The sequence below is a fragment of the Acomys russatus genome, chromosome 3 (genome assembly GCF_903995435.1).
Source record: "Acomys russatus chromosome 3, mAcoRus1.1, whole genome shotgun sequence".
Classification (NCBI taxonomy): domain Eukaryota; kingdom Metazoa; phylum Chordata; class Mammalia; order Rodentia; family Muridae; genus Acomys; species Acomys russatus.
Window position 1 is genome coordinate 83,547,547 of NC_067139.1, and position 10,142 is coordinate 83,557,688.

Genomic DNA, 10,142 nt, shown 5'->3' on the forward strand with positions numbered 1-10,142 from the left:
CGACTGAGCCAGAGGGGTGCAGCGCCAGCGACGCTATTGGCTTTGGCCGCCAGTCACTCATCGAGGCGGGACGGGAGGGGCCTCCTCGGGGAGAGACGCGACCCAGAGGCTTTTTCAAGGACGCCAGGCGCCATTTTGGTTTTTCCTGTTTACTCGCTTTTGTTAGCTGGTGCTCTACAGTTGTGTGTACACGACTGTAGAAAGTACAGAGGCCGCAAAGTGGTTTCATACGTTCGGTTGAGCAGATTTGGGGTTCCTGCCGGCCTTTGTTACAGATCTTTCAGATAGCAGTTGCGAACTAGCAGTTCCTCCTTAGTTCAGTTTGCACCTTTTGCTTTCGGATTCTCAGCAAAATCAACTCACTATAGATTTGCTTTGCTTTGGTAACAACTGTCAAACCAACCAAGCCAAGCAATGGGAAGGATTCCTCTCTCTTACAAAGAAACTCAAGGCGACGACCTTGGCGATGAGCCTAGATTTCGAGACTTTAAAAGCCGAGTAGCCTAAGCTGCCTGACAACTACTCTTAAAAGGGTGCTTTTCCATTCTCTGAGGAGCTACGTGTTGTGTTGGTTGACAGCCAGCAGTGGTGCCTGAGACTTCGAAAGGGTAACATAAAAAATGACTGGCACTGCTGTGGTCATTAAGGTCGCTAAATCTAAATCTCAAAGGTCCACACTGGGGCCAGTACTTACTGTGCAGCAATCTGGCTTGCATTGTGGGGGAAATAAAAATATACTTAGTATAAAAAAGAGGTCTAGCAACCCCAAGCAGGGCCATTTTCCTTATGAAATTTAAGACCTGGTACAAATTTTACTGCAGGTGTGGTTTAGGTGTCTTTAAAACCCGTCTCTACCCGACACTTAACTAAGGAGTACAGAGGATTTGTTGTAGTGAAAACTTGCACTTTAACCTCCCGGTTACAACACAAGTGATCTCTGTCTGCGAATACTAATGTTTTCACTCAGTCGGCAATACAGACTGGATACGGGTATATAGGGTAGATCCTGTATAGCCCCCCTCAAGAGACTGTCCCACCCACCACACAGCGCCTATGGGGCGGGAGGCTCTTCCCCGGGACATTCTCTTTTCCAAACATTGGAGGGCGCCGGGACAGCTTTGCGTTCCCAGAATGCAACATGTATTTCTTATCCCTCCCGTGTTTTGAGTTTGCCTCCTCTTGTCCCTACCCCAAACAGCTCAATAACAGGACAAGACTATTTTCACCCACACTTTCCCAGATGGGGAGTTTTTCAAACAAATCCCAACCAATAAAAGACCATTTTTGTCAAAATGCTGGAAAATTTCCTTCTGAGCACCTCCCCGCAAAACCACTCGAGAGAGGCCAAAATATACACATTTCAGAACGAGCAACAATAAAAAAGCAAAAGCACGTAAGCGTCAGAAAAGGAGGCTTTGGACTACACAGCCAATAAATCCGGACCCTCTACGGCCAATTGCTTTGGGACAATTATTATTCACTGATCTAATCAAAAGAGGAGCAGAAAATAAGGTAAATTCCAATAGGATGAAAGTTCTTACATATGCTAAATGCAGGATTTCCTCTAAGCTTTACTTTGCATATGAAATCCTGTTTTGATCACATTTGGGAACACAGAGGGGAAATTTACATACTAAGTTCTGTTTTACACACATAAAACCAAAGGAAAACACTTGAAAAATAAAATCTGATACGGCACATATACACACACTTTACATATACACAAAGAATAAACCCCAAGAAATCCATACGAAATGGTATGCTTTAAAGCGCGCACACGGCACACACAAATGTCCTCATGAAATTGTGTGCGCAAGACACACGGCCAGAGGGCTTTCCTTCCTCTCCTGGGAAATGAGTGTCCCAATTAAATTAACCCAGTATATTTAATCTATTGGGCTTGCACACTTGCCACATCCACGCACTTGGTTTTGGTTCTGAGGGAGTGTTGTGTAAAAGGCATGCCAGAAGGCTTTGTGAGGGCGCCTCAAATCTCTCTGTTGCCTGTGGTAGAAATTTACATTTATCGCTTTAGCCCGATTAAAAACAAATCTATACTTCCCCAAGCGACTAAAATTTAAATCCCTCAACCATAAAATTTACCAGTTCTTAAAATGTGATAGCAAAAAGAAAAAAAAATCTCTGTAAATTTGTCTGGAAACAGTTGCACACGACCATCCTGCGTCTCAACTTGCTTGGTATATTTTTAAACCTTGACCAGGAAAAAGAAAGAGAAAGAGAGACAGAAAAAGAAATGGGGAAAAGACCAAATTCCCCTTAGCAAGTTTCCTCACCCCAGCACTGCCACAGATCTCTATTAAAAAAAAAAAAAAAATTTGAAAACACACACAAGATGAAGGAGGAAAAAAAATGGAAAAAGGATACCCGAAGGTCGTATGGCTCTTTGTATTCGTGTGTGTGCAAAAAAGGAGGGCTCGCGGAGCCGGAGCTCGCAAGCCCCGCCCCTTCCCGGACGCCCGCCCGGATTGGCCGCGAGCTGCCCCGCCCGCGAGCACACGCGCCGCGCCCGAGGCGTCCGCCCGGGGGGCCCCCGAGGGCCGCGGGCTCCCGGACCGGCCGCTCTGCCCACTGCCTTTCCCTTCCTCACTGCCCACTCACCTTTCCCGTCTCGTTTCCCCCCCTTAAAACCAGGCCCAGAAAAAACATCACCATGAGTGAGCGCGCTCTGACTTTGCCAAACTGGGCGAACTAGCTCGGTACCTGTGACCTTCTAGACTGGAAATGAGCGCCAGGTTTTGGGGCGTGGGCCTCAACCCTTGGTTTCCCTAGGCAATGTCTCTGGGTCACACATGTTGCCTAGCAGCCCACCTCTCCATGAAGATTTACGCGTGTAACGTTGCCCAAGGCGCCTTATATTGAGTCTGACACTTTCGGGTTTGTTTTTGCACAGCCTGGCCAGGTTCCTTTGATGAGGCTAAGACCACGTTCTGAAGAAACCAAAATGTCTCCCTGGCACTCCCTGCTTAAACCTGGATTTTAAGAGCTCATAAACTGGTCTCACTGCACCTACTTATTCTAAAACACACACACACACACACACACACACACACACACACACACACTCCATATACATGGGGCGGGAGGCGCTCGCGTGCTGGAGCTTGAGTGTGACCGGACTATTTGCAGTAATTGATTTTCTCCACCTCGAAGGTCTGAAGGATCAAAGGCAAGTCCACAGGTTTGGTGGCCTTCACCAGTTGAGCAATCAACCCCACTGGACACTGAGTTCTTTTGTTGTTGTGGTGGGTGGGGGTGGCGGTGGTTTTATAAGACAGGGTTTCCCTGTGTAGTCCTAGCTGTTCATAAACTCACTCTGTAGACCAGGTTGTCCTCGAACTCACAGAGATCTGCTTGCTTCTGCCCCACAAGTGCTGGGAATTGTATCTGCCACCACACCTGGCATCCTCTTGATCTCTGTCTCCAAGGAGAACATTAAAACTTATTTAATCCTTTTTTTTTTTTTTTTTTTTTTAAGTATCTGAAACCCATGACCCTTCTCAAGTCTTCCTGGGACTTCCTAGCTTTCCCTCCTCACTGGAACCCCTGACCTATGAGTTTATATAAGAAAACAGGAAGCAGTGGAGGGTGGTGACACACTTTAATCCCAATTCTCAGGAGACAGAGCCAGATGGATCTCTATGAGTTCGAGGCCAGCCTGCATCTACAGAACGAGTTCATGGATAGCCAGTGCTACACAGAGAAAGAAACTCTGTCTTGGAAAACAAAACAAACAAAATATATACATATATACATATATACATATATATATATTCCTGTCTCATTTTCCCTCTTGTTCTGGAAGCAATTCCTACATCTCTGGCTGTGGCCTGGCTGTGTTTAAAAGGAGACTCCAAACCTTTCTAGCTTTGTACAAGCAATGTTGACACAGCTTCTTGCGGAGTGTAAGTGACTGTGACAGTACCGGGGCAGCACACACACAGGCGTGTCATCATGTGTGTCTGGAGAATTGTATCTGCCTCTGGGGGACCGTGCTTCACTATGCATTAGCTTCCACTCTCCCTATGGCTGTCCTCAGTCTCCCTACGCCCTCCCTCCCCCCAAATCCTCGCTTCTGCTCTGCCTGTCAGTGACTCTAGCCATCTTCCCCATGTTCCTGTCCCTCATGTATCCCCAAGTGTTTGTAGCTTCCTTTTTCACGCTCCTTATTTCCCAATTTCTGGGTACCCCACAGTGAGTGAGCACCTCTCATCTTCCTTGCCTTAAAATCCATAAGCAGTGCATGGTTTATTGATTGACTTTTTAATTTAAATTTTGCGTAGCGGGGCTGGGAAAATAGCTCACTCAGTAAAGACCTTGCTGCTTAAGCAGGAAGAGGGACTGAATGGTCGCCCTTGGCACTCACACACCAAGCTGGGCATGGCCTTGTATGGATAGCCTCCTGGCCTGTGGGGGCAGGCGGATCCTGACGCTTGCTGGCCAACCCCAGGGGCCTGATCTCTGAGATACTTAGTTAGAGAGGGGCCAGTCTCAAAGAACAAGGTAGCCAGCTCCTCAGACGCACAGCCACCTACATAGTCACACACACACACACACACACACACACACACACACACACACCGCATTCTCACATGCTCTCACACACTAAAGTTTACCTTACAAACAAACATTCCGTGGACTAAAGAAAGCTATTGTTTTTTCTTTCTCATAGCTGTGCTCACGCTAAGCAAACACACAATTCTCCAGCTAAGCTAAGTCCCTCCCAGCTGGCAAAGCCGCCCTCTGACCTGAACACATGGGGGGGGGGGGGCTTGTTGCTTATTTATTGTGTGTGAGTGTGCCACAGAGTCGCTGTGGAGCTCAAAGGACAACTTGGTCTTCTCATACCATGTGGGTTCCAGGAAGCTCCACCTGAAGCCGTGGTGACAGCATTTTCACCTCGTGAGCATCTCGCAGTTTTGTAAAGCAGAGCAGGAACGGGGAATTAAGTAAGAAGAGTAGCCTGCAGCTTTCTTTTTTTTTTGGTTTTTTTTTTTTTCGAGACAGGGTTTCTCTGTGTAGCCTTGGCCATCCTGGACTCACTTTGTAGACCAGGCTGGCCTCGAACTCACAGCGATCCGCCTGCCTCTGCCTCCCGAGTGCTGGGATTAAAGGCGTGCACCACCACGCCCGGCTCTGCAGCTTTCTTTTAAACTCTTCTTTATTTGGCGTGTTTAGGCCTCAACCTCCCCAACCATACGTAGGAGAGAGAAGGTTAGTGGGGTGAGGGGACCCCTTTACTACTCCAGGCTGTTTAGGGTTATTTGGGTTTTTCTGGGCTATACCCGTCTCCACCAACAGCAGACCAGCCATCTTCAGTCTCTTGGCCGCACACCAATACCACATGTCACCATGCTCTCTCTGGGTCTCTGTGCCCCAGGAGGAAGGCCTTACCAGCAGGGAAAGTCACGCCCCTCACAAGACAATTAACAGCTGCAGACAAGCTAAGGTGCAAACTGAAATCCCACACTTGGGATTAGAACAAAAAACATATTTACATAACACAACTGAGTTTACAGAGAAACCAAAACTTCCATTATGGTAACCTGATTTAAAAAAAAAAAAAAAAAAAAAAAAAAGAGGGAAGCAGGGGCTGGAGAGATGGCTCAGAGGTTAGGGGCACCGACTGCTCCTCCAGAGGTCCTGAGTGTTCAGTTCCCAGCGGCCACATGGTGGTTCACAACCATCTGTGATGTGATCTGATGTCCTCTGCGGGCTTGCAGGTATACATGCAGGCAGAACACTGTATATATAATAATAAATAAATAAATCTTCAAAAAAAAGGGGGGGGAACCAATTGAGGAGATGGGATCCATGGTATCTTTTATAAAAATTATTTCTTTTAGGGGCGGCAGGGCAGAGGAGACCATCAGATCCCTTGGAACTCTGGACATGGATTTTATTGTTATTCTTGTTGTTTTCTTTTTTCTTTTCTTAATATTCTTTTTAAAAATACTTATTTATTTATTATGTATACAGTAATCTGCCTGCATGAAAACCTGCATGTCAGAAGATGGCACCAGATCGATCTCATTACAGATGGTGTGAGCCACCATGTGGTTGCTGGGGAATTGAACTCAGGACCTCTGGAAGAGCAGCCAGTGCTCTTAACCTCTGAGCCATCTCTCCAGCCCTTGTTGTTTTTCAAGACATGGTTTCTCTGTGTAGCCTTGGGTGTCCTGGAATCCATTCGTAGACCAGGCTGGCCTTGAACTCACAGAGATCTGCCTGCCTCTGCCTCCCGAGTGCTAGAATTAAAGGTGTGTGCCACCACACCCAGCTGGAGTATTTTGCTTGTTTTTTGTTTTTGTTTTTCAAGTCAGGGTTTCTCTCTATGTAGCTTTGGCCGGCCAGGAATCACACTGGAGAGCAGGCTGGCCTGGAACTCATAGAGACCCTCTTGCCTCCGCCTCCCGAGTGCTGAGCTTAAAGGCGTGCGTTACCACTGCTTGGCGGATATGGTTGTTTGTAAGCCACTGCAAGAACAAGTGCTCTTAAACCCTGAGCTGTCCCTCTATTCCTGAACCCCATGAGATAAATATATATATATATATTATTTATTTATTTATTTATTGGTTTTTTTCGAGACAGGGTTTCTCTGTGTAGCCTTGGCCATCCTGGACTCACTTTGTAGACCAGGCTGGCCTCAAACTCACAGAGATCTGCCTGCCTCTGCCTTCCAAGTGCTGGGATTAAAGGCGTGTGGCCACCACGCCCGGTATATATGTATATATATATTTTATATATATATATATATATTTTATATATATATATATTTTTTTTTTTTTTTTTTTTTTTTTTTTTTTGTTTTTCGAGACAAGGTTTCTCTGTGTAGCCTTGGCTGTCCTAGACTCACTTTGTTGACCAGGCTGACCTCGAACTCACAGTGATCCACCTACCTCTGTTTCCCGAGTGCTGGGATTAAAGGCCTGCGCCACCACGCCCAGTTTATTTCTTTTAAACAAACCAGCTCAGCAGTTCATGTCTAGTGACAGCTTAACCTGACCGATGAAGGGTTAAGTACTGTGTTATGTTAAGCACCTAACTTAAAGGCAAAAGCTTCTGGGAGAAATGAGTTGAGTTAAATAAACCTAAGAAGCTGACATGGGTAGAATTTCTTCTGCCTGACCCACTAACAAATGCAAAGCAGATATTTTAGTTTTTAGAGTTTTTTTTTTTTTTTAAAAGCTTCAGTGGGGCATAGGCCCTGGAAGGCAGAGCTTGGCTCTGAGGCCAGGCCTGGTGGAGCCCTGAGGGAGGAGGAGCAGCCTGGGTCAGGGAGGAGAGGGCAGCTGCTCCGGGGGCAGTTCTGGTTGCTGTGCTTGCTATTTCTTCTTGCCCACTGTAATTAGAGCTTTCCTGATATGATTCTGGCTTCCTGAGGAAAATAGAATTTATTAAACCAAGCAAGAAATAAACACAAAACAGTGGAGATGCTTGGTTGCAAGATATGTATATTTTAAATCATAAAGACCTTGTGTCTTAAGGTCAGTGCTTGCTGGCCACTTTTATTTTTGTATTATGGCCCAGGCAGGAGGGGATCTTCTAAGAAAACAGCAAAATAAGAGGGGAAAAAAACCCCTAAGGGGGGGAACCCTAAGAATACCCTCTGAGCTTGATTCCAGATGGCCCTATGCTCTTGTTACTCTGGCCAGATGCCCCTCCCCCACCTGCCCTACCCACGGCCCCTCCCCCCTGCCCCACCTAGGCTTACTTTATATGCTGCCTCTTTTGCTGCTGTCGTTATTTTGTTTGTTTGTTTATTGAGACAGGCTGGCTTCAAACTTGCTACATAAACATAAATGGCTTTGAATTTCTTATCTTGCCTCTACCTCTTTTTGTCTGTTTTTTGTTTGTTTGTTTTCCCAGACAAGGTTTCTCTGGGTAGCCTTGGCTGTCCTGGACTCACTTTGTAGACCAGGCCACCACTGCTTCTACCTCTTTTTTTTTTTTTTTTTTTGTTTTTTTTGAGACAGGGTTTCTCTGTGTAGCCTTGGCCATCCTGGACTCACTTTGTAGACCAGGCTGGCCTCGAACTCACAGCGATCCGCCTGCCTCTGCCTCCCGAGTGCTGGGATTAAAGGCGTGCGCCACCACGCCCAGCTCTGCTTCTACCTCTTAAGTGCTAGGAATACAGGGGTGCACATATGTTTCCAGGCTTCCTCTCACCTCCTGATTTTTCCCAACACAGCACATAGATTTGTGGGCCAGAATAAGGCAGCTGTTTTCTTTCCCCTCAAAGGATGTGACCTGCCTTTCCCCAAGTGGCTCTGACAGTTTTCTCATTTGCCATCTGAGAGAGATAGGGAAGCGACATTGACCTTCTGGTCTCGCCTCAGAGGGAACACTCAGTAACTATTATGCTTCAGCCACTGATTTGCTTAACTGCCCTCCCCCTCCCCCCTCCTCCATGCCTGCACCCGCCGTTTCCATCTCTTCACACACATTCTGCTACCCCACAGGCCTTCCCTGCCAGCTACAGAGATGCCATAAGGCGTCCAGCCTTTACCCCCAACAATGTTCTCTGCTTGCAAGAGAGCAGGCCGGCCTCTGGGAGGGCTTGCTTTCTTTTTTATCCCTATTAGTCCCCCCGACTAACCCGGGAGGAGCCAGAATTTGGTAATACTGAGCTATATGTGGAGGGAGGAAAAATGTCAACCATGCCTTCAAGAGCCTTGTCTCTTGGAAACGGGGAACTGCCACAAGAAATCAATCTTTCAGCCATTTAAGGCAATTTCTTTTCCATCATCCTTTGTCAAGACCACTGTATGAGGAATGAATCTGGAGAGAGTCCCTCAGCTGGTTGGTACCTGCCACTCAATAGCAGCCATCTCCACGAGAGTGGAGACAGGGAGGGCGCTGCTGCAAAGCCATCCCCCACCAGTTAGAGTTTACAAGTACACAGGGAAGCTGCTGATGGCCGACAGGGTTTCTCTGTATAGCCTTGGCTGTCCTGGACTCTCTTTGTGGGCCAGGCTGGCCTCGCACCCATAGTGATCCACCTGCCTCTGCCTCCTGAGTACTGGGATTACAGGCCTGCACCACCATACCCTGCAAAGTAGCAGGTTTTATATTTATTGATTTTTTAAAAAGATATTTATTTTATGTGTATGATTGTTTTGCCTGCATAGATGTTATGTGCCTGGTGCTGGCAGAGGTCAGAGGGGGCGGGGTCCCCTGGAACTGATATTGCAGACCGTTGTAAACCACTATGTGGTGCTGGGAATTGAGTCCAAGTTCTCAGCAGGAGCAACCAGTTCACTTTACTACTGAGCCACTTCTCCAGCTCCGAAACTAACAATTAAAAAATAATATTAACTTTTTATATTTGGTTTGGGTTGTTTTTGTTCATTTGTTTTCAAAATGGGGCTTCTCTGTGTAGCCCTAGCTGTCCTGGAACTCACTCTGTAGACCAGGTTGGCCTTGAACTCAGAGATACACCTGCCTCTGACTCCCAAGTATTGAGATTAAAGGAATGCACCACTACCACCTGGCGTTTTTTACTGTTTTTTTTAGTTAATTAATTATTCAGTATTCTGCCTGCAGGCCAGAAGAGGACACCAGATCTCACTATAGATGGTTGTGAGCCACCATGTAGGTGCTGGGAATTGAACTCAGGACCTTTAGAAGAGCAGCCAGTGCTCTTAACCTCCGAGCCATCTTTCCAGCATCTGTTGCTTGTTTTAAGAATATTTTTATTATTATTTACATGTACATGTGTGACTGCCCGCATATGTGCGTGTGCCTGAGGTTAGGGGCACCCCAGGAGCTGGAGTTACAAACAACTGTGAGCTGCCTGAAACGGACTCCGGGAATTGAACTCGAGTCCTCTGCAGGAACAGTTTTTAACCACTGAGCCACCTCTCCAGCCCCTTTGCTTTTCGACAGGGTATCTCTATGTAACGCTGGCTGCCCTGGAGCTCACTACATTGACCAGGCTGGCCTCACCTCACCATAGAGATCCACCTGTCTCAGCCTCCCAAGCACTGTGATAAAATGGGTCCATGAGCCAAGTGTGAGTTCGAGGCCAGCCTGGTACGTGACACCTGGCATTCATATATACATATAGTTTTTAACCGAGCATGTATGTGTGTCTATGTGCAGGAATGTGCATGTGAGTACAG